Consider the following 25,886-nt stretch of genomic DNA (forward strand, 5'->3'; position numbering starts at 1 on the left):
GACGCTCATCCTAGTTGCTCCCATGTGCGCGAGACAGCCATGGTATCCGCATCTGTGCAAACTGGCGATGTGCAATCTCATCAAACTCCCGTGTCAGACCCAACTATTAACCCAACACGGAGGAACAACAGTGCATCCTCAACCACACTCAATGAACTTGGCAGCTTGGCTCCTGAAGTCATAGAGATCGGACATCTTAATCTACCACAGCGGTGTAAGAATATCCTCAAGGAGGCACGAAAACCAAACACTAGACACTGTTATTTCGACAAGTGGAGGAGATTTGTAATTTGGTGCTCCATCCCACATTCTAAATTATATGCTCCACTTGATAGACTCAGGGTTAGTATTCAACTCCATAAAGGTCCACCTGGCGGCTTTATCAGCGTACACCACCTCTCAGAGTAAAGTATTGTGGTGGAAAATTCCAGTCATTAAAGTGTTCATGGGTGGAGTAAAAAGACTCCACCCTCCAATTTCTAACCCACCGCCAGGATGGGATCTCAATGTAGTACTCGCAAAGCTCATAGGGTGTCACACTCACCTGTGTCTCTGCAGCTGATGGATGAGCCTCCCTTAACTCCCGAGTTCTCACTTCCCATGTTTTCACCCAGAGGGATTCCTGTCAAATACAAGGTCAACACACAGACCTGAATTCACCTGATTCCCCTGGGCCCTTCCCTTTACTTTAAGGTGTGCTGTGATGTCCCCTAAGAGCTTACCTTGATCTTTAGTAAGGTGTGCTCTCCATCCTGCATTTGCAGGGGCGCGATTCGCTCATATGAATGATGCCAATGTCTGTTGGCTGAGTTCAGATGCCACACGCTGTTATATGCCTTTACAGCGAGGCTGAGTGTTCAAGGTTACCAACGCTTTGCAGTCAGGCCCCTGCAGTCTGAACTGTGACACAGCAGCCTGAGGAGCTCCAGCTCGTACTTTTTTGGCAGACAGGCTGCCCATGCTGCAACCCTCACAGCTGTGCAAGCCGTGTCTGTTTCCCACTGATACTACCCTGGATCAGCATTTTTCGACCTCCAGCGAGAGGACCATACAGAGACCAGCCCATGCGGCTAGCAGATCTCAAATTTAGCGCCTGTGAAATCTATTAACCCATAGCACAGACGTCAATCTACACAGAACTCCGTCCTGATGAAGGCTGTGTTAAAGATGAGGCACACTTAGCCCACCTAGAAATGGCTGAAACACCTGGTGTAGACGCACTACTCCCCCCAAAACTACAGCACATTAATGCTGTTTACGCAAGAAAAATAATTTTGTGTGCCTACCATTGTTCTATGTGTTTTCCACAAACGTTGACTTGAATATGTACACTGCAATATGTGAATTTCTTGGCAAATCCTAATAGGAGTCGGGTTTGTTACACACACACAATTTGGAGATTGTCCCAAAAAATGTTTTTTGGGCACTGTGTGTTGTAAATATATTTTCTTGTCTGATTGTTCTGTTTTAGCAAACCATTTTGATGTCTTAATTTCTCTAAATGTTGGATTTATGTCTTTTTGCACACAACTTTAATATAAAAAAATTAGATATATCTCTACAACATACTATTGAAGAGTGATTCCTTCCTTAGCAATGCAGAGTTTGATAATACATGTGGAGGTGTTGTTCTGAGCCTAGCATCATTGGACCTATTCATTTGTATCTTTTGTTTTTCTGAGTGTTCAAGGCGCCAGTTTCTTCACTGGCTAGAAAGTCTTTTCCACAAGTGAACGTTGCGCGTATAATGTTTAGTGTCCTGAATTGTCTGTATTGTCTTTGTTTGCCAAGGTATTTTGTTGGTGAGTAGCGCTGCGTGCAGAAGTTAGCTGCTGGTAGGTAAGTGCAGCGCCTTAATTCGAGCGCGCCTGGTAATGTCTCTCCTCTTTCTTCCCTTGCAGGAGTGGATTACGTGATACTGGCGCCTCGAATCCGGGTTCAGCGCTAGCGAAGACTTAGTGGTCTCTTAAGCGTTATGAGAGGGAACGCAGTGCAATAGTCCCCGCGTTATTAGGGTGAGCGCAATGACTAATGTCTCTTCTTTCTTTTGCAGGGGTTTGTGCGCTCGTACAACTGACCTGGATACCAGTGTCGCGGAAAGATTCGGTGAGTATGCACAGCGTTATTGAAGTGCGAGTGCTAACGCTGTTCTTCTTTGTTCTTACAGGTGCCGGTGTTGAAGTCCTCTCTTGACCGGAGATAGCCGCGGCGTGGAGAAAACACAGAGTACCTGTAAACTGAAGCAGAAGGATCCGAAGCAGGTAAAGAGAAGCAGGATGATCTGGAGCAGGTAAGCTGAAGCAGGATGATCCGGAGCAGGTAAGCTGAAGCAGGATATTCCGGAGCAGGTAAGCTGAAGCAGGATGATCCGGAGCAGGCAAACTGAAGCAGGATGATCCGGAGCAGGTTAGCAGAAGCTGGCTGATCCAGAGCACGGCAAGTGTGTTGCTGATGCAGCTCACAGTAAGCAACACGAAGCACTGGAAGAATCTTGGGTGTGGCTTATATAGCCAGCCACACCCAAACACTAGAGAGCTCATGGATTGTCATGCACCTCCTGTTTGGCAACAGGAAGTGGTAACCAGGAAGTCACTACAAACACTAGGAAGGAAGTAAAGGAGGGATCTGCTATGGGCTCTTTGTGTGCCTATGCCAGGCCTGCCAAGCCTCCACCCAGCTTGCCCCAACTATCTGCCTAATACCCATGACATGGGGCCCCCATTCGAGCCTATGCATAAGTCAAGTCTTAAATACCTGACATACAAGACTGCCCTCTTAGTGGCTATTACTTCCATAAGAACAGTTAGTGAATTGCAAGCATTTTCAGTGCAGGACCCTTTCTTTATCATCCACAAAGACAAATTGGTTTTACGTACACATCCGAGGTTTGTTAGGACGGTTTTTCTGAAGTCCAATTAAGGGGGTAGTAAAACCATTCAACTGAGGCAGTACAAGACTCCACTCTTAATATAAGGCTGTAACACCTTAGTACATGGTAGCGTAGACAGAGCAGCCAGACTTATCTTAGGCGGGAGAGAGGTCTGTAGCATCAGTACACATGAAATTGTAATACAAATGATCCAAAGAAACACTGAAACATTAATAAATAAAGGATTAAATACACAGACCAAAGTATAAACCTTATTTGGAACCCCTAACGGTAGTTCTAGAGAAGTCAAACCCTTTTCATACACATTTGGTATAGGTCACACTTATTCTTGGGGAGTAAAAACCAATGGTTACTTTGGCAATTACATTCAGTAATGCAGGGGCATTAGACCCTACCAGTTATACACTGACTCTTAGTACAAATCACTTAATCAGTAAACTCGACAATATACTTTTTGTGAATAGTGGAACACTTATTCCAGGTGCAGTAAAAACCTATAACTACTTTTGTAGGTGAGTAAAATCTAAGGATGTAAGAAGTGGCAGAAGGGGGGTCACTAGGACTAGTGACCAACAGGCAGTGTCAGAATAGGTTCTTTAGTAGCAAATGTCAGAGTTCCTTAGGAAAACTGGGCAAACAGGTGAGTACTTTACTTCTGAGTTAGAAGAGGGTCCAGGGGCTTCGCAGAAGATACCCAAGCAGGATTCTAGCAGTGGGACTGGGTGCACTGGACGAGAGACCTCCCAATCACAAAAAACACCCCACAGCTACACAGAAATCCTAACAGGCTTAAGGTAAGTACATACACAAGCCAACACAGTACCTCAGCATTGAAGAAGATTTTGCAGCAGGAGGACTTCAGGGTCTGCAGCCAAATACCTGGTCAGTGAATTCCTTGTGGTGACTGAACACAAGGCCTCAGAAGGAACTTTGCAGCAGGGATCGATGAAGATGGCTCACGGCAAGGTTTCCCTCGCGGTTGAGTGTGGTTCTGCAGCTTTGGCGCCTTTTCAAGGAGCACAGAAGAAGACAGAAAATTGTGGTTGAATTCCCGTCATTAGAAAGGTCCAGCACTCTGTTGAGGGAACTTTTCAGACTCGATTCGTGTCTCTGGAGATCCACCAGGATGCCCACGAAGTTTCAGCGAGATTTGGAATTCGGAAGACCGTGCACCCCAAAGTGGTCCCAGGGTACTTGGGTATTGCAACAACGCAAGGTCGCAGCAACGCGTGGGATGGGTCAAAATTCTGGTCTTCTTGAGTCTAGTGTGTCTCACCAGGCACTGGGTCGGGGTCATCGTCTTCGGAGTCCACAGGTCAATTGGAAGGAAGGGCTACAGTAGGCTCCAGTTACACAGCAGGCTCTCTGATCGCTGGAAATAGTTTCAGCTGCTTTTCCTTCATCATCCTCTTCGGTTTTGGTTCCTGTGGTCGACTTTCTTCAGCTCCCAGGTTCGCAGTATTTATCAGGAACTACAGCACAACCTCTGCATTCTCTCCCTGCATTTTACAAGAAGGGGTGGTCTGGTTGTCCAATCAGGACAGCCAGCCCCCCACTGGGATTTGTCCCCATTCAAGCAATGCGTAAAACAAAGGCTGGGGAATTTTGGACTCCTGCCTCGCTTCCTACCCACACAGACAGATTGGAGCCTGGGCGGGGACTCCAGGGGACTCCCGCCAAAGATAAAAATCACACAAAGGAATTTCCCGCCCTGGATGTCAGGGGAAGGAACAAGAAACACTAAAATGGGGGAAAAAGACGACTGGGGCCATTTTGGTAAAATGAGCACCTTTAGGTGCCTTTACTGCAGCTGTCAACACAGCCCGCGGTAAAGGTGCACCAAATTAATAGAAGGTATCACTGCCACCAGCCATTGAAGGTAAGCTTGTCCCTGTAACAGAATTGTTACAGTTTTAGTGTGAAAGGCGATACATTGTATCTCCCCCAGCACTCTCCATAAAGGGGGGGGGGGTGCTGGCTTCACAGAATAAAATGTAAAAGGGATCCAAAGATCCTTTCTACCCTTGGGAACTCTAGTTCACCCCATGGTTAGCAAAATAAAGTCCTAAGGGGAGCCCATAGGGCAACCCAGCAACAAAAGGCACTTATTGCCAATAAGACGTTGAAGAGGATAACTTTAAAAAGACCCTATGGAGAGTCTTAAAAATGACATCCATAAAAAGAGTTAAAGATTAGGTGAGTGTGGAAAAAGGTTCCCACTCACTGAGGTATTAAGGAAAAAATATCCCACTAGTAAAGCAAAAGGTTCTGGGGTTGACCCAGGTCAGGAAGATTTACCAGTTCTGTGAAAATCTTACTTAACAAGGTTCTCTTCCCAATTCATTTTCAAATTCCATGTGAACCAATCCATAGAGCTACTGGCTTTCTTTCAGAATCCAACTAGCTCAGCTGAGGTAAAACTCCACACACTGGATGGGAGGAGGGTGGTCCTTTACTACGTAAACAAGACCAGACCTCTTAGAAAAACAGACAAACTTTGACTCCGTAGCACCAGGCAGAGAGGGAGACCGCATTTCCAAGAATGCCATCTCCAGATGGCTAGTCCGATGCATACAACTACGCTATTCATTATCAAATAAGACACTGCCTTTTACACCAAGAGCTCACTCCACAAGGAGCACAGGACCTACTCTGGCTTTTATTGCAAATGTCCCCTTAGACAGCATTTGCAAAGCAGCTACATAGAGCTCACTACACACTTTCACTCAGCACTACTGCATTGACACCCATTCCAAGGCAGATACACAGGTGGGACAAGCAGTTCTAAAACATCTATTTGCCGCTGCTCCTTCTCACAACCCACCACCTTCTCCTAACACTGCTTGCTAATCTATGCATAGTATGTGATCTAAGCAGATTCCACAAGCCTCAGAAGGGATACATTACTCACCATAATCGTATTTCTGATGCTTGCATCTGCTTAGATTCACATATGCCCACCGTTCCTCCGCGGAGAGAAGGTGCATAGATGTTATATGAGCTTTCTCTGATACTTATCTGCTTGGATACACCTGTACTCACTATACACTTCATGCTACCTCATGTCAGAAACAAAACAATCTGAGGGACCTCGACACATGAAGGACCATGGGTACAGTGGACATCATACTAGGGATAGTATTACTGGCACGCCCTGTCGACGTCCCTTTGAGCCATCTCCCGAGGTTGTGCGAGTTTCCAGATCTTCGAAACCCCAGTACCAGGAGACCTGCCGCCCATTTCGAGTGCATCGTTGTGGAAAGGCTGAATTCGTCCAAGTCTTTGCTGAGTCCTCAAGGACACTCCAGAGACACAATCTTACTCATCCAAACCCCCTCATCAGAGTGCGCGACTGCAGGAAGCGAAGAAGATTGACTGGGCCCAGAGCTTTAATATCGCGGAGCATCAAGCACAAACATTTTCTTCAAACTTTAGGTACTGTGGGGAAAAGGTATTGCTTACCAGAAAGTCACTCCAGAGTGCATGTAGAGGTGCCCAGGACTACCCCCTCTTACCCCTGACTCAAGCCGCTGCTTGTGTCCCTTTAGCAAGTCCTTTAACAGGGTCTCCAACGTTGGTTAAGCCTTCTTGTATCTTCTTTCCTAGAGACTAGAAAGTATCCACAATAACGTTTTACTTCTGCTGCTTTTCCAGACTTCAAGCCTGTCTGAACTGCCTTTTACCTAGGGTTGCATTTTGGACTTTAAAAGACCTGCTGTGCATAGAAACTGCCTCTAGAACATGAGGCTCTACTAGGAGAACAGTAATCAAGTGTTTTCCTTGCCAGAAATCACTATCTTATATGCGTATGCTGACTAAATGCAATTACTTATTTACTTTGTGGGTGCGTGTTATTACCGATCGTACGTTAGACCTGTCAAACTCCTGTAACAATTGTGCGCATTCAGCAACTACCAGCTAAGTGGCCTTTTGAAAGTATTGTGAAGTATACCTATTGTATTGGGATATTGTGCTAAGTATTTAACCGTGACTATTTTGTAAATATAATAAATCTATACTTTAATATACATTTGTGTGTTTCTTTGATGTGCTTTACTAACTGGGTTTGGTGTACTTACCTACAGCTCACATCTTCCTCTTAAGATAAGCCTGACTGCTCTGCCACTTAGCCAAAATCCTGAGCTAGCACAGACTGATACTAAGAGTTGGGGATCTACAAACCACTGGGATAGCTTACTAAAGTTTCACCTCCAAGTTTAACTTTAGGAAAACTCCCCTAACAACCACCATTCTTCCTGATAAATTAATCCATTGGTTGCAGTACCTAAGTTATACACCCAGAATTGTTTTTGTCTTGCTAATTTTAGTTCTACATCCCCACCACGGGGGCCCTTCAATAACTTTTCAATGAATGACAAACTACTTAAAATCATTGTGGTTATGCACCTCAATTATGAAATGTTGCACTAATGAGCCTTCCAAAGTTTTCTGTTTGATTCTGGACTCTAAGTTTTATGTTGTCTTCCTTACATAAAATGTATTGCAAAGGCAACACAACGCATAAACAACATTGGTACTTCTACAGTTTGTTGTATGAGCTTTAAGCAACCATGTATGGCATTTGTGCACAAATTCTGTCAAATGCATAGACTATGTACAACTGATGTCATTTCCCAATGTTCTCTCAAATCAATTTTACTTGTATCATCTGATAGCCTTAGCACTCTGGCTTAAGACTATTTAATATTCATTCCCTAAAGGCAAACAACGGTTTTGATATTTCTAATTCACAGGTTTCCAGTAAATGCCTGTTATCCAATGCCAAATTCCATATCCTATTACTATGTTTACAAAAAGTAGCCTCCCAAGCTATTCTGTTCTTGGTTGTTGTTTCTTTAACTGTGTTTAATAAAACCTCCCTATCTGCAAACCTAGTTCTTTTACAAGACATCCTTAGTACATTACTTGGATAACCTCTCTTTTTTAACCTGTCTGTGATCATTTATGCTTGTTTGTAGAATTCTTTTAACATTGAACTTTTTTTTTCTTGTCCTCAAAAATTGAAGATACCGGATGTTGCCTGTTAAAGTGCAGTGTGGTATTTCTTTCAGTTGATTTTCTGAATAGTGTAACATTTAAACTCCCATTGTTATTATAAAGGTAACTTCTGATTTACTCATTTCTATGGTGAACCAAAAATTCACATTGAATGTATTGATCCACTGCAAAAATGCATCAACTGATTCAGTCGCAATTCTTCAGACTATTAAGATTTCATAAATAAAATGACCATAGAACCTTAATGAGGTTGCATAGATGTTTTTAATTAAAAATAGGTTTCTCGGGATTCCAAGATGGCCGCCAGCACAGAGTAGACATGCTGACCGCGCTCTCCAGACTCCGTTCGGTGCGAGGTGCCCACCACCCCACTAGAAGGGCCCTAATAGAGGCAAAAAGGACTCTCGAGATCCGGGGGAGCAGTACGAGCAGGAGGGAGAAAACAGACGACATCGCCGTCACCCGGTGCTATGTGGCAGCCCCCTGCGAGGGAGGGGAGCTCCCGGTGAAGGCGGGAAGCGGTCCCAGCGAGTTGAGCCACGCCAGGAGCCCGGGTCTGCCCAGCCAAGAGACGACATCCGAAGCGAAGGCGGGATTCAGCGAGCTGCCTGGCTCCGGACTACGGGAGCGGTATCGATGTTGGATGTGATCCCCTGGGCTGAAGGGCTCCGCCAGGAGAGTGCCGCGCGGCGAAGGGAGCCGGAGCTGAGGCCGCCGACAGGTACCTGCGGGAGAAGGAGACTGGCGGGGACTGTGCCCGGGGGGCTGCGGCCGGCAGCAGTGCATCGCTCGGCGGCGGGGCCCGCAATCCCTGACGGGCCCCGGTGAGACGAGGAGGTGCCGGTTTGGAAGCCGCGGCGGGGGAAACGGGCTGAGAGAACTGGGGAGGCCAAGATGCAGCGGTGGGCGGGGCCCACCCACCCCGACCCGCTGAGGAGCCGTGACGAAGCAAGGCCGGTGAGTGCATGCGAACCCGGGTTACCAGGGATAAGCGGCCCAATAACAGGGGGCCCGTGCAGGAACCGCTCTAAACCCCCGCCGCGGCAAAAGCACACCGCCTCATACGGGGCAGAAGGCAGCTCGCCACGAACACGGAGAGAGTTGGGACCCATCTCTCACAGAACCTCACAATTACAGGGGGGCGGCGAGCCTCCCAGGCCCATACAACCAGGGGGGCGGTAGAAGATTATAGAGGCCCACGCTTGTAGTACCATTCTGGTAATTGCCGGGGGGACCACCCAGCGAAGCGAGACCACCCGGTGAAGCGAGTTTGACCCCCACACAGCAGACGGCGGCCTCTGCATCCACGCCACTTTTCCGAATAAAGCTATGGGCACCACACAAGAAGTGCCAAAGGTAGGAACCACCCGGTGTACAAAGCATTTAGCACATTAAAGAAGCGGCCAAGCAAAGGGGACGACATAGTCCCTTACCCTGAAGCAGAAAGTAGCGGACCGGCCACAGGAACGCCTAGTAGGGAGACTCAGTGGTACCGAGGAAGGGAGGCCTGAGAAACATGACTACGAAAGACAAGGGAAAAGGGGGTAAAATGGTTCAAGCCCCAGGAGACACCCCAGGCACTCTCCACGCAATGTGGCCGATGCAAAGCTCGAAGGATGTGGGCAGGAACAGCCGCGAAGATGCCGGAGAAGGCACTGCCCAAGGGGGTACAGAAGACCCGGCCCCTATGTCGAAACAAGAATTCCTGGGCGAACTACACACTTTACAATCTAACTTAGAGAAGGCTTTTCAAGAGCAATTTCAACTTCTGCATGCCGACCTAAATGAGGCTCTAGGAGAGATCAGACAAGAGATGCAGCAATTGGGGGAGAGGACTGACATTCTGGAAAAAGGTCTCCAAGAAGTAGATAAGAATGCTACGGCTAACAGCGAGGCTATTGAGAGACTGGATACAGCCACTCGAAATCTCGAGATTCAGATGGAAGATATGGAAAATAGGTCTCGAAGGATCAATATGAGTAAAACTACTACCAGAATCAGTGCAGGATAAAGACCTTAAGGTAGTGATTCAAGAGTTGTTTGCTGATATCCTGAATGAAGGGAGCCCGGAGACAATTGAGCTTGATCGACTGCACAGAAAAGGACGACTAGCAAAAGGACAGTCAGCAAGGCCAAGAGATGTATTGGTGGCTTTCACCAGATACGCCCAGAAGGAAGCAGTCCTTCGAGCCGCAAGAAAACGGGAACCCATTCACAAAAAGGAGACAAATGAGTCTGATTCTAAAGGCATTGAAAGAGAAAGACATCCGATATAAATGGACTTTTCCGTTTGGCCTGCTCTTTGAGTGGGAGGGGAGTCCGAAGCGAATCACCTCCGTCCAGGAAGGGACAGATTTGCTTCAAATGGATCTGGCGGAGCCTTCCACAGAGTTTGGCACACAGAGAGCAAACAATCGGCCGAGAGCCTGGGAATGGATGACGTCGGTGAAAAAAGAAGAAGAGGAACGAAGGAGGGCGGATCGTGGCGAAAAGAGAAGACCAGAGAAGAAGTGAACGTGACACAAGCAGACTCCTGATGTGTAACATTAGTAAATGGGTTGGTGGGCCTCTAAAAGGGGGATTGAAGCTTTGGGGTCGTTGAGGGAACCACCATCTTGGAACCGGAAAGGGCGAGAATGCCCGTGTTTGGAGTGGGGGTTCAGCGGGAAGGGTTCGCCTTTTCGGGGGGGAGGAGAGGAGGAGGGGGGAGCAAAAGGGGGTGGAGGACGAAGGAGTTGGTGCAGCGAGACTTTAAAAGCGTTGAAGCCAGCGAGAGGGGCTCGGGAAAGCTGGCCAGAGGTGCAGGATCCGAGGGTGGGTGTGGTGGGTGGGCAAACCCTTGAAGGGGGGAATAGAGGGGGATGGTGGGGGGGTCAGAAGGGGGGAGTTTCAGCCACATAGTGTTCACTCTTTCAGCGGTAAGAGATGTCTGGGGTGTAAAATCGAGCTCCTGGCGGGTGGTGAGGTCTAGAAGGGAAGCACAAAGGGGAAGTCATCAACCCTAATCATTCAAGTGGATCACGCATAATGTCAGGGGGCTCAATTCCCCCCTAAAGAGAAAAAAGCTTGAGCTTTTCACGAAACGGTACTGCCCAGATTTTCTAGGCCTGCAAGAAACCCTTTGCTACGAGGGGACCAGCATAGGCTCAGACTAAGGGGCTTTGACCAACTATTACACGCCTCAGGAGAGACAAAAGCCGGCGGGGTGGCCCTGGCAATAGGTAATATGACCAACATCAAGATAGACGAGGTGATTAGGGACAAAGGAGGCAGATATCTAATGGTAGTAGGGTCCGCTGGGGAAGGATTCTTTACGATAGTCATGATCTACGCCCCCAATTCAGGATAAGAAGCCTTTCTTCAGCAACTCCTGTGGAAGATTGGTGATCTCTCCAAGGGTTCAATTATTCTAATGGGAGATCTGAACATTGCGTGGGACAGAACAAAGAACAGGTCTGGTGGGAGGCTCAGGGGGGGGGGGGGTAGTGGCTTCACCTGCTTTGCGGGACAGAATGTCGGAGGTAGGCTTACGGGATGTTTGGAGGGAAGTGAAAGGGAACGAGGAGGGGTTTACGTTCTTCTCGGAGGTTCATGGGACTCAGTCAAGAATAGATTATTTTTGGGTCTCAGCAAACTTGGTGGGAAAAGTCAAGGAGGTGGAAGTAGGCCCCATGGGCATAGCAGACCATAAGGTGCTCATAATGCAACTTGAGTTGGGCTACCCGAAGAAGAGGCTATGGGGCTGGAAATACCCTGAATATCTAGTAAGAGACCCTATCGTTATGGGAGACTTGGAGAGTAAGATAAAAGAATACTTCGAAAGCAATAGGAGGGGAGAAACAGGGGAGGGTATTCGGTGGGATGCTTTCAAGGCTACAATACGGTGCGAAATTATAGCAGCGAAGCACAGAAACGTAAACAGATGCTAGCCCTGGAGACCCAGTTAGAAGCGGAGGTGGAGGTAACACGGGGAAACGCTGCTGAGACCCACAGCAAACGCAATCAGAGGGATTATAGAAGGGCGGTGGGCCAACTGAACTTGCTAATAATTAAAAAGGCGAAAGGAGCCCTCTTATCGGTGAGGCAGAAATTCTACGCCAAAGCCAATAAGACTGGCACCTTGTTGGCGCGACTTCTGCGGGGGGCAGAGACGAGAAACACTATCACAGCTCTGCTCAAGGGGGAGGGGGATAGAATCACCCAACTCAGGGTTCTTCAGGAAACCATGACTGAATATTTTGAATCTCTTTATAGGTCGCAAAACCCCTAGGGACATTACCAGGAGATGTTCTTAGACGAGGTTCAGTTGACAGAGGTAGGGTACGAGGCTCAAGAAATTCTAAATCATGAAATCACGGAGGACGAGGTAAGGGGGTGATATGGAAACTCCCCCGGGGAAGGCCCCTGGCCCTGATGGCTTCTCGCCGCCTTCTATAAACAGTTCACCGGGTTATTAGTGCCGCACCTAACCCACCTCTTTAACACTTTCAAAACAACGGGAGAATTAACCCCTTCCATGAAGGAAGCCAAAATCCCTTTGATTCGGAAACCGGGGGGAAACCCCCTAGAAAGGTCCTCCTACAGACCGATAGCCCTATTAACGTCGATGCAAAAATGTTCTCTAAGGTATTGGCGAATAGACTGGAGGGGCTTCTTCCTGACCTAATCCATCAGGACCAATCGGGCTTCATTAAGGGCAGGCAAATGGCTAACAATATCAGGAGGGTGGCACACTTGCTCGAAAAGGTGGAAAAAACAAACACCCCAGCGGCCCTTTTGTCACTTGACGCCGAAAAAACATTCAACCGGGTAGAGTGGTCGTTCCTTTTCAAAGTTATGGAACGCATGGGACTGGGAGGGACCTTTTTGCAAATGGTCAAAGCTAACTATAATGGCCCGCTGGCAAGGGTGATGGTCAATGGGGTGGCGTCCAGACTATTTCAGTTGCAGAGGGGTACGAAGCAAGGATGCCCCCTGTCCCCCTTGCTATTCACCATATATCTGGAGCCTCTACTTCAAGCTATCCAGGAATCGGGAGACATCCGGGGAATTCCATTCAGGGGGATCCAGCATAAAGTTGCAGCTTTTGCTGATGATATGCTGCTTACCCTTACTGAGCCATCCCTATCCTGTAGCGCCAGTAGACTACTGCTTGAAAGTTTTGGGGAAGTATCGGGGCTGCGTACCAATATGGGCAAATCCGAAATAATGGACCTGAGTTGGGGAAAGAGGAGCGGGAAGAGCTCTAAAGATCCTCTCTGTTCGTGTGGTGCCCCGGGGGAATTGTATATCTAGGGGTGAAGATAACTCCAACGCTCCCCGGGTGGTTCGCGGCTAACTACCCTCTGCTAGTTAACAACATTAAAAAAGACCTTTGCAGGTGGCGGAATCTCCGAGTCTCCTGGCTAGGGAGAATAGCGGCTTTAAAGATGATTATACCCCCACGTCTTTTATATTTATTCCAGGCTATCCCTCAAGCGGTCCCAGAGCGCTTATTCAAGGAGCTTCGAACCATAATGAACACATTTAATTGGGAGGGAAAGAAAGCCAGAGTCAGCAGAAAGTTAATCACAACCTCAAGAAAGGAAGGTAGACAGGCCCTACCCGATTTTCAGCAATACTATGAGGCTGCGCAATTGAGAGTCATTAGGGAGTGGCTTCACAAGGGGGAGAGAAACACTGGGTGAAAATGGATAGAGCGGTAGCCAAACATGACTTGGACGTGGTGCTATGGCTCCCAAAACATTGTTGGCCGAAACATATGTACATGAGCTCCATTACCAAATTAATGGCGGATAATTGGGACAGGCTGGCCAGACAGAGGCTGTCATGATGCCTACCCCCGGAGCACCAGGCCAGTCCCAGCACCCCCGGGAGCAGGCATCATGCCCCCGGGTAAAAGCCCAGCGGCCCCTTATAGGGGCTCTTTGGACTCTGTCCTGGCGCCATGGGCGCCAGGCTCATAGAGGAAGGTGTTTTGTGCACTTACCTGATGCAGACCATGCTGCAAGATTCAGGCCTCCCTGAGACCTGAAAGGGACTATTTTTTCATTGGGACTATTTTGCCACACGGGCGTGGCCAGGGAAGGATACTTACCTGGAACTACTTTGGGGGCTATTTAAGCCACGCCCAGACAGTAGCTCACGCTTCGCGTTGTTCTGCATCCAAGCAGCTGAACGCTCACCGTGTCTGCTCCTGCATCTGGTCTCCAGCCACGCCCGCCTCGATCCTGGAACACCTGTAAGGAAAGAAGAGAAGAGAAAGGTGAAAACCAAGAATGTTATCAAACTTCTTACCTGCATCCGGAACCTTCACGCCAGCGTTCCTGTTCCTGAGAAAAGACTTTCATTTAAAAGCACTGCGTTGCTCGCTGCAGCGCCGCGCTTCACTCACCTGTCCTCGGGAGTTCTTCTGGCTCCACCGCGACTGTCTGCACCGGTCGCCACATCTCTGCGCCTATGGGAGAGAAGAAGAGACAAAAGGTGAGCAGAAGGAACATATGAGGAAAGCCTAATTTTCCGCCATAACACTTACCGGTCTTCTGTTGGTGGGCCATTCCTCATTTCGGGTTGGCGCTGCTTCGTTGGCAGGTACCGCACCCCGGCCCCCATTGGGGAAAGGACAAAAGACATTACTGGAGGAATATAAAGACATTAAGAGGGATCGCCCCCATCACTAACTCACCTGAGTTTACCATCGGCAATTCAATCCCTCTACGCATCGCCTTCATTCTGCACCTGAAATAAAGGACAGATCACAGGTTAGGAAGGCAACAGAAAAGGAGGCTCAACACTTGAACTTATGTAATCTTCATACTTACGGCGTTCCGCTCGGAAAAGTCAAGTGGATTTTGCCAGTGCCATTCTGAAAACCAGTGAAGTAACTGGACTAACACGCGCCCCTGCACCAGAAGCAGGATGGAGAGTTCATCCTTTCAAACCATAAGGTGAGCTTCAACCGGGGATTTCGGAGGAAGTTAGGGAAGAACGAAGGGGGGAAGGGGGTGCAAGCACACTATTCTGCCTACTGTTAATCCCCTTTCTCATCTGGGGAAGGTATAAAAAGCTGGTATTGTTAACAAAAAAAAGTAAACTCTGATGAAATCAGATCTGTACTTAGGCATTGTTGCTGGTCTGGTGAATCGCATTTTGAATTTCTTTGGTAGTATCTTTCTTTAATAAAAGGTAGTGCTCTTGATTGTTCAACTCTCTCAAACATTCTTCATCATAGAATGGGTCTTTTTGTGAAAGTGGCCACCATGCTCATCTTCGCACTTGACCACCATTGTAGGGTAATTGTTGAAGCGCTTCAAGGCTGCCATCTCAGCCTTTGATATACATTACATGCAAGCAACTTTTTCTGGTCCATGATTTTATGTAGATCACTGAAAAGAATCTGTTCCAATGTCAGTAGTAGGCATTGAATTACACTATGCACGGGGCCTGTCCACATTTTATGAAGACAAGATGAAAGATCAATGAAACCAGACATTGCCTCCACTGTCACACATCTAGTGGGCAGGTGCACACTGGGATCAAATGAGGTTGCTTCCTCTCTCCCTCCCCACGACTGACACAACTACTACTCCCACTGGACCTGCCCAATATTTCCTCTTCTCTTTGTGGCTGTATCCTCTCCCTTTCCCTGGACACAAAGAATATGTTTGATCTCACCAGTTAGTCCCATTTGCTGATATGTCCTTTTCCCCAAGCACTTTAATTTCTTTGCTCTTTAAACCATACACTTAGTTGCGGGGTGCGTCTTCTGAACTACACTAGTGTAGGGTTCAGAGAGACTGAAGTTATTAGTGTGCAGGGATGTTCCTTAAAGTTGGTCCAATCGTTCACTCATGAGTGTGTCTGAGCAGCAAGGCTACGTTGTTAAGCGAAGTGGAGACTGGTGCATGTGTAGGAAAGCCCCTAGACTCTCACACCAGAAATAATACAACGCGCTAGGGAAAAAGGCCCGATACACCGCTTGCAAGGATAACAAGGTTTACTTCCATACAAAAGGAAAAGTGACAACAAAGAACGTTCTGGCAAATTCTGCATGAGCAGCACACTAAAAAGGTACACAGCCTCATCAGTGACATCATTACAGGCAGTAGAAACCCGCACGGCTGGTTGGTGAGACCCTACACACAGGTCACCTGCTCCATAGGGGATGCAAGGCCATCGGTCTCTGCCCCATCCGTCCATCTTCTTCCACGTGGGTGAGACTACAGTCATCATTGGTCAGATGGCGGGCAAGTAACAATTATAGTGCAAACTGAAAAACACATCTCTATCTATTTAACAGTGCACATGGTATGGACAGACAGGGTCCCGGGGGGTGAGGGGGATGAGCTGAGGTCATACTAACTCACCCACTTCACTCACTCCCAGACAGGCCAGCACCTCTCCAAGGTCTTCCGCCCTTGTTCTGGGCTATAATTTCATCTCTCCCTGCACCTCGCAGCACAAATCATGTGACCCAGAAGTGACGGCAGGAAGGCCTTGCTTTCTGTTCTTTTTGATCGATTGGGGGTCCAAAAGGTTTATGATCCGTGGTCTGGGGCTGGCTGGTGCATTGGAAATCAGGGGTCTTAAATCCAGGGCATGGGGGTGCTATGACTTAGATGTAGGACCGGTGGGGGTCAGAGGCCCGTGCCCTCCTTCTCATGGGATTGTATCGTACAAAGACGCTCAGCCCTCCTCCCATGGCCTTGCAGGGCACATTCTTCCCAGGGAGCGAAGGTTGGTAACATTTTAGGACAATTAACGGTTTATGGATATGTATAGCTCTGGCCTTTCTCATCAGTGCCCGTTGTGAGAAACCAGAAGGTGTCTCACCCGCTAGTCCCCGCTGATCTCTCTCTCAGGTGGCCAGGGTACGGCCATCACCTTTGGATCCAGACCCTCGGGGTGGACCAGTGCGGGAGGATCACCTGGATGAGGGGGTCTTAGGCAAAGCGGATGGGGAGACACGGTATCCCTCTCCCTAAAACACCTTTACCCCATTCTATCGGGTATGATATGTGGGAAGTTTACCACCCCACTTTCCCTTCACAAGCACTTCCACGCGTCAAGAACACCAACGCCAACTACTGTGCCCCTGCCACGAGTGGGAACTGTCAGGATCAGGTGGGACCGTCTGTTCGTCAAATGGAGCAGACCTCCGATCGATCTTTTTGCCACAGTAGCAAACACAAAATGCCAGAAGCTTGCCAGCAAATTCCACCAACCAAGGAACATGGGGAATGTGTTCTCCTTCCTGTGTAAAGGTCTGTTTCTGTATGTTTCCCCCCCCATTTCCTCTCCTGCTATGTGTGATCAACAAACAGACCGTGTCGGTGTACAATGAAACTCATCGCCCCGGCGTGGCCGAGGCAGATTTGGTATCTGGACCTACTCAGCCTGTCCATGTCGCCTCCAGTCAAGTTGCCTGTCCTTCTGGGTCTGCTCACCAGGGAGAGCGGTGCAATCCTTCATCACGACCCAGGATCTCTGATCCTGAAGGCATGGCTCCTGCAGCCCTAGGGTTAGGAGAATGAGTTGCCTGCGGACTGTATGAGGTCCTCGCCAAGGCTCTAAAGTGCTACGGCTGTAAGTGGAAGCGTTTTGATAAGTGGTGCCGGTCGCAGAAGATTACCCGTCTGAGGGTCACGGCCCAACAGATTCTTCCATACTTGCTTTCCTTGGCAAAAGCTGGGCAGGCTCACAGATCCATCAAGGTACACCTAGAGGCCATCTCATGCTACACCAGATCCCCGGGAAGATCCTTGCTGTGGTCCCACAGACTTGTCAATGAGTCGCTCAAGGGGCTTTTTCGATCTTTCTCTCAGTTGAAGGCACCTGCCCCGGCATGGGAACTCAACGTGATCCTGACAAGACTCATGGGGGGGTACCTTTCGAACCTATGCATCAAGCCCCACTCAAGTTTCTCTCGTGAAAGATGGCATTCCTTATGGCCATCACTTCAGCCAGATGGGTGGGTGAGATCCAGGCCCTATCCGACTTTCCACGAATCAAGGGTGATACTGCGTATGCACCCCACTTCCATGCTAAATGTTCTGTCGGAATTCCACCTCAACAAGCCTTTGGTGATCATTGGCAGCACACCATTCCTGAATTGCGGCCAGACAGTCTGGTATGCGATAAGGAGCAGAGGTGGATGAGGAGAGCCTGAAGGCGAGCTGGGTGTCATCTGCATAACATTGAAAGTTAGAACAGAATGTTGCAATGCGGTGGGCCAGAGGTGGCAGGTAGTGGTTGAATAGCCAGGAAGAAAGGCTAGACCCCTGGGGAACACCACAAGTAGTGAGAGAGATAGAAGAGAGGAAAGACTCCAGTTGGACCTGGGAGGGTGGGTCAGTGAGAAAGGAGGTCAACCAGGACAAAGCCTGACCAGTGTTACCCAGGTTGTCACTCAGGCGATTGAGCAGGATGGCATAGTTGACTGTGTCAAAAGCAGAGGATAGATCGAGGAGAATGAGGACAGAAGGAAGATTAAAGTCAAGATTAGAGAGCAAGTCTTCACAGGTGTTTAGGAGAGCAGTTTTTGTGCTTCTGGCAGCTCTGAAGCCAGACTGGTGGTCGTGGAGACAATCGCCAGATTCAGTATGCAGATTAAGCTGGGCGATTGTCAGGTTTTCCAGGAGTTTGCCCAGGAAAGGAGTGATGGAGATCAGGCAATAGTTAGCCGGAGAGGAAGCATAGGCAGAGGGCTTCTTAAGAAGGGGGTGCACAAGGGAGTGCGGAAGGGGACAGTTCTATTGGCAAAGGAGTGATTGCAGAAATCTGCCAAGGCTGGAGCCAGGGTGTCGATGTGGTCCTTGATGGTGCTGGATGAGCAGGGGAGAACCTGCTTTGACGAGACTTTCATAGATCAGACTTGTCTAGAAACATTGTCAGGGGGGAACAGGGGAAAGGAGGTGGGGAAGCGGCTGTGGATGGGCCAGGGGTGGTAGAGGAGGAGAGGAGGGTAGAAGAAGAGAGAGTGGACATGATGTCCTGAGTTTTAGTGGTGAAATCAGAAGCCAGGGCCATGCAAAGGGCCTGGGATGGAACAGAACAGGTGAAGACTGCAGCAGGATTGGCCAGCTCCTTGCAGATTTTCTAAAAATGTTGTCCGAGTTGTTAGATGCTGCAGAAATGCGGGCTTGTGTGTAGGCTGTCTTCTTAGAGGGGACAAGAGAGCCTTTGAAGCAGTCGGCAGGCCAGTTTGTCAGAGGGTGTGCCTGATGCCCTCCACTTCCTCTAAGCCGCCCTACACTTGCGTTTAAGGGTGGCAAGGTCGGATTTGTACCAAGAGTTGCACTTGAAAGTGGGCTTCAAGCAGTTCCTCATGACAGGGGCAAGGACATCCAGAATGTTGGAGAGAGATGAAGGTTAGAGACGATTGTGTCAGAGTGTGAGTCAGCCAAAGATGTAGGAGGAGGAGAGAAAGTAGCAGCGAAAGTCTCCACTGACACACGCTTCATGGGGCGGATTACCGAGAAGGTAAGTGGCAGTGCTGGAGACGGCTTGACCTGAGGGGTACAGAGAGGTGGGAGGAGAGGAGGAAGTGGTCACTCCAAGAGAGATGAGTGGGGAGAGGGTTAGAGAGGTGGTGGTCTGAGGAGATCAGAACATCCAGGGTGTGCCCTGCAGAGTGAGTCGGGCCAGAGGGAGGAATAGAGAGTTGCAGAGGTTGCGAAAGAGCCCCGAAGATGGATTAATGGGATCCAGGTGGATGTTCAGGTCTCTGAGGAGAAGTTGCATTCCTGTTACTACTTCTACAAATCCTACAATAGACATCAAAGACCCTAACAGTACACCAACGGAGTCACTCAGCCTTAACATAGAGCCCCATAAATTCCACAACTGGGCCTCACATAGTCCCTCAAGACCCTTGCATAATTTCTGCAACCATTTCCTCTCTTGCCCATCTCATTCTACACTCCCTGACTCTACTATACAAGCTTCTAACAGAAGATGACATCAGGCATAAAGCTGTTTGCCTGTAGCTTTAAGCCAGCTGGTGAAATGTGCATGTCTGTCTTCATTGAGTGAAGTGATACATGTCATGGTGTATCACTTCATTCGCAGGCAGCTTTCCATTACTGTCTCTTTAAGAGATGAAGTAATCCAACAGTCAGGTTGTGGAGCGTACCAGGACACCACGCACTTGTAGTTGCATGTAGAAAGAGCCAAGTAGTGGGTGGATCTTGTGAAGACTCCAAGTAGATGCTATCGGTGGTTCCCCAACAACTCTCATTTTCACATGGTAATATTCCAAGGGTGGATAGGAGACCCACACAAGTCGACAGAATCTCAAGTGGCTTTACAATCCTCCGCAAGGTGTTGCCTACGTCAGGGTTCTACTGTGTCTGAGATTGCTGAAGATTGCCTCGGATTCCTTAGAGGCCACTTTGCCTCCCTATCAGTGCTCCAGATAAGACGTGGAAGCAGGATTGTTTGACTATTTTCTAAAGTTTGGAGTAAAATTATTTTTCAGGGAGTAAAAAAGTAAGTCCAATTTCCAATGGCAATATATTTTTATAACCATGTAAAAAGAGGTTTTAACTGGAAAAAAATGTTTTGTAATAATTATTTCTTTACACCGAGTTATTCATGCTAATTAAAAGATACATGTGTATTTCTTCGGGGCGTGGCTACAGGGCCATGTAGGGAGATGCGTTCCCAGAGGAGCTCCGGAAGATGCTGAATTGATCCAAAATAAAAGTGCATACATACAAGACCACGGCGGACGAAAACACAGAGGCAGGCATGCAAACATATGGAGTCCCTTCCCAGCACGTCGGGAACCCACGGAATAAACCAGGGCAGCGGTTCTGAACATAATTGAGGTTGCGGTGGCCTGCGATGTCCGGACCCAAAATGGCAGCCGTGTAAGGAGAAAAAAGGAGCCCAACGCGAAGAAACATTTCCGGGCCCGTGATGCGGAGTAACAGAGAGTGACAGAGGAGGCCAAACAGAGCTGCGACTTTCATAAGCAGCATGGGTCTGCTGTTGTGACACTACCGGAATACAGTGTGCGGCATTGAGCGGAGTAGTGAAAGCGCCCTGGCATGTTTTGCGGATCGTTCGCCCACCCGACCCCACAACCAGACACCGGCGCATACGGAGGAGTGCTGCAGCACTCAACATCACACCATGGCGGGTTGCTAGCAGACTGGCGGATTGAGTACGAGGCACCCGCAGCCCGTGTTTGGAAGCCCCGCAGCCCGTGTTTGGAAGCCGTCGGAGGAGCCACAGTGTGACGGGAAACATCGGAAGCACAAGCGGAGCGCCCGATGAGCGCAACTAATGATACTTAGTACCTGGAGGAGTTGCCGGGAACAGAGCGCAACATAGTGATAGCGCGGCCCGAGCCACTAAGAGGGAAAGGATGGTGGACCCAGGATTTTATGACGTCTGTAGCTTCATCAGACGAGATGCAGAATGGAAATTAAGCGAATGGCAAACGTAATTTCAGACACACTGTGATCACACTGGTCTAACACGGCCAGCACACCCCGGGAGCGGATGCAAACTGATCAAAACGGTGACCCACATCTGCAGAGACATTAATAGCAAGGGCCATAAATGAAATCGTGCTGGACCCCGATAGAACACGCTCCATAATGCCCCAAGCGGATGCCACCTGAAAGCACAGAAGCCACACCACCAAGTCACACTGGGGGGCTGACAGAGGCAGCGAGAGCACGCTGCTAGCATTATCCTGGGGGCACAGAACTTCACGACGTGAAGTACGAGGGCACACCACTGAAGGCCGGCACCCACTTACATCAAAGGAATGGGCCGGGACGTGTAAACCACGTCGGACAGCGCAGTAGACACGCGTAAGAGCGCAGGCAGACAAACAACTTAAACGAGACAACCACAGCCTCACCTCAAAAGAAGAAGCCGAGGACATACTGCTGCACCGCACACATGGACACAAAGTGGGTTACAGACTGGGCGCGCACACGAGAGGGGCAACTGCAGGAGCGGCTTGGAAGGCTCAGGCGCATTGAAGGATAACCTTATGGGCATTGCAAGCCACGTAAAAGCATAAACCCATGCTGCAAGCTATGTGAAAATCCACCACAGCATCGAAACAGGCCCTCCAGGAGCAGACATCGGCAAGACCTAACAAGGGCTGGGATATAAAGACAATAAGGAATGGTGGTGACCAACGGACGTGGGAGGACACAACCCATCCGAGAAGTAGCGCTAACAGAATACAAACCCTTCCTCCGCAGAAGCCACATAGCTGGAGACGGACTAGCCCTGAGGTGCCGGGGATCACACCCGAAGGAAAGCATACGGCAACACCAAGATGGCGAATAAACAGGCCAAGGCAAAGGGCAAACAACCCACGCTAGAAGAATATGCGAAATCACTGCAGATGGGAGAAGGAGCAAGGAGAAAACTCCCACCCCGGAAACCGTCACAGCGAGCAAAGATCAGCAGATCCTGGAAGCGATTGGGGACCTGAAACTAGCATGGGAAACCAAATTGGCATAGAGCGAGAGCTACAAGAGACAGAGAAGAGATTAGAAGAAATAATGCACAGGGGAGGCACCTCACAGGAGGACGCCGAACAAGTGTGCCAACTACAACAAGCTAGTTTGGAGCTCTAAGAAAGACTATGCAAACTGAACTATAAAAAATATATCGAGAGGCAACACGTGGGTGGGGATAAACCGGGGAGGCTGCTTGCATGGTTATATAAAAACGAGTCACCAAGACCAGTAATCAGGGAGATTAGGGGAGAAGAAGGCCAGATTTGGAACACCCAAGAGGGGGTGAACGAAGGGTTCCTTAGGTTCTACAAACGTCTCTATGAAGACATGGGAGAGGCAGCAGAACAGGAAATTCAGGAGACGCTGGAGGACTACCCAAATTAAATGAGGAAGAAAAGGATGACCTAGAGGCCCCAATCACCATAGAGGAACTAGAGACAGTAGTACAGCACCTACCCACTAGTAAAGCCGCGGGGTCAGATGGGCTCCCCAGTGAATTCCACAAAACGTATAGGCAAGAAGTGCCCCTCCTCCCCCCTGCTGCTGGCCATGTTAAATGAGGCATTCGAAAGGGAAAGGCTGCCGGAATCCCTAAAGGAGGCAGTGATTATTCCGCTACTCAAACCCAGCAAGCCGAGCACAGACTGCGGGTCATACCGACCCCTATCTATGTTAAACCAAGATAGCAAAATTCTCACAGCGGTGCTGGCAAATAGACTCAAAAGGGTAATTAACAAACTCATACACCCCGACCAGACTGGCTATGTCCCGGTAGGAATATAACTGACAACCACAGGAGACCTTGGTTATTGGCGACCTTGAAAGAATACAGGATGGGACCAGGGTATCTGAGGTGGGTGAAGATGGTATATAGTTCCCCAACAGCCAGGGTCAAAACTGGTGCAATAATTTCGGACAAATGGCAACTCAGCAGGGGCTCAAGACAAGTTTGCCCCGGTCCCCCATGCTATATATCCTTGCATTAGAACTGTGTTGTTTATAAAATAATAAAAATATTCCCCAAAATAAATCCTTGCATTAGAACCACTAGCGATCTGTCTCAGACAGCAATACGGGGAGATGGGGATCCACACGAAGGGGGGACCGCCCCTGATATCATTATATGCTGATGATATGCTGCTGTACCTGCGCTTCCCGAAGGAAAACCTGCGCTTCCCGAAGGAAAACCTGCGGTATGTTCTGGAAGTGATCGAGCAGATACGACCCTCTCGGGCATAGCAGAAACCCCAAAAAGTCAGTCATGTTCCCCCTGGGGAGATATAGAGGGGTCCCACAGGGGAACCTACCCATCCTGCTGATACCCTGGCAGACTAGTACAATTAGATACTTGGGGATTAACGTATATCACACGATTGCAGATGAAAACAAATACAACACTGAGAGGGCGGTGGAAGGATTTAAGAACAGCATGGGGTTCTGGGCGAAGCTCCCCCTGGCCATGGTGGGTAGGGTGGCTTTGCTCAAGATGGTGGTCCTTCCCAGGCTGTTGCACTTCTTCACGAATATCCCATATATGCTCCCCAAACGTTTTTTCACGAAACTCCAGAGTTTATGCAGGGGCTTCATATGGCATAATACCAGAAACAGGGTGGCCCTATGGAAATTGCAGAACCCGTATGATAAAGGGGGCATAAATCTGCCGAACGTCGAGATGTACCACTTAGCGGGGCAGCTCCAGTACGTACCAGATGGTTATCAGAAGTAGAAACAGCAGAAGCCAAATTGCTAAGCAGAGACAGTGCCCCATTCTTTTTGAGAGAAATGATATGGCTACCCAAACCACAGATACAAGGGCGAGCGAGATTGCTGGAAATAGGTTGGAATACTTGGCGCAAAGCGTGACAAGCAGTGGCGAAACCCAATCCCATGCTCCCCGCAGATACCACTGGTGGCGTTATGCGGAGAGGATGAGCAATTGATAAGGGTGATCTGCAAATTCTGGGAACCGGTGGGCCTCGCTACCCTTGGAGACATATGGCAAGAAGGGGAGGTATTGGACTTTCAAAGGATAATGGAGGAAACCGGATTACACATAGGATAATACATCACATATGCCAGAATCATCAAACGAGTGGGAGAAAAGTGGCCTGAGATAGCACTGACAGAGCAACCCGACACGGCCATTGAAATGATGTACGATATCTCAGAGGGCGGGCATGAAATATCCTGAATTTACGAACTATTGATGTCCAGAGTGGGCAGAGAGTTGCTCCAACTGAGAAGGGATTGGGAGGAGGAGGCAGGTGAACTTATGCAGGACGGACAATGGGAGAGAGCCCAAAGATATCGCAAGAAGGTGTCCCGGAATGTGAGGCTGCAACAGATCCAGTTATATGTTACCCACAGGGCGTACATGACCCCCAGCAAAATTGCTAAGTTTAGAAATACAGTAACACAGAAATGCCCCAAGTGCGGGGAGGTAGATGCAGGGATGATCCACATGTTCTGGGCGTGCCCAGAGGTGGGAAGATTCTGGGAAGAAGTCAAACAACGCCTGTCCCAAAAGGGGATCAAGCTAAGGGTGGACTCAATATGGGCATGCATGCTGGGGGGATTTACTAGACCACGCAACCTAAAGCATATCAGTAAACTGAAAGACCTGGCCTACATCCTGGCCAAATGGAGAATTGCTATGAGCTGGAAAGCAGCCCAAAGACCTAGACTAGAGGTGTGGTGGAATGGCCTCTTGAAATGGGCAGAAGCGGAGACGGTGGCATGGTATGAAGCAGTCAGCAGGGGAGGGGAAGAGGATGTGGGCTCCCCGATAGCATGGAGACAAATGGTGGCTATGATGTCGGGAATCTCCCATGACGAACCTAATAAAGGCGATACGTCTGGTAACAGTGAAGGCGATAAACCCTAAGTAACGAATCCAACGGCATTGAAGTGGGCGCTCGAGTTAACGGGGAGGGAGGGGGGAGGAGGGAGGACTGTAATGTGTAACATGTTGAAGTAATATTAAGAAGCAAGTATATGGAAATGTCCTGTATGTTGGTTAAGTTTGGTGTGTTGTTATAAAAATAATCATTTAAAAAAAGTGTATTTCTTCCAATCAGGCAGTAATAATAGTAACTTCTTTCTATGGTACTACATGCACTAATGGTCCAAACGTATCCATGGAGCTGTGTGGGTGAGAGCAGGGTCACAAGGTCCTATGTGTCTGTTTCCTATTTTTTCTTGGGAGTATTTTTACTCCCTATTTACATTTTTTTTGAGTATTTCCCTATTTTTAAGGAGTAAAAGTGGCCGATGCCTTATCTGATGTAGTCTTCCTAAGTAGAAATAATATGTCTTGCAAAGTGATGGCACCCATGTACTGTTCCCAATATTGTTCCACTTGTCCCTGGCTTGACGGTTCTCTCGTTTAATGCACTTTGATGTGCACTCAGCAAGGTCTGTCCTAAGTAAGAGGAAGGCACCAGGTGAAACTGGCTAATTTTGTCAGACTTGCGCTTTTTCACCTG

At 48.7% G+C, this 25,886-nt stretch overlaps 1 protein-coding gene across 1 annotated transcript in view; it reads left to right on the plus strand.

Annotated features, from left to right (window-relative positions):
* PLCG1 (phospholipase C gamma 1) overlaps positions 1-25,886 on the plus strand; it is a 1,097,362-nt gene that overhangs the window by 1,033,515 nt on the left and 37,961 nt on the right. The window lies entirely within an intron of this gene.

Source organism: Ambystoma mexicanum, chromosome 3p (assembly GCF_040938575.1).
Source record: "Ambystoma mexicanum isolate Mex_15411 chromosome 3p, UKY_AmexF1_1, whole genome shotgun sequence".
NCBI classification, from domain to species: Eukaryota; Metazoa; Chordata; class Amphibia; order Caudata; family Ambystomatidae; genus Ambystoma; species Ambystoma mexicanum.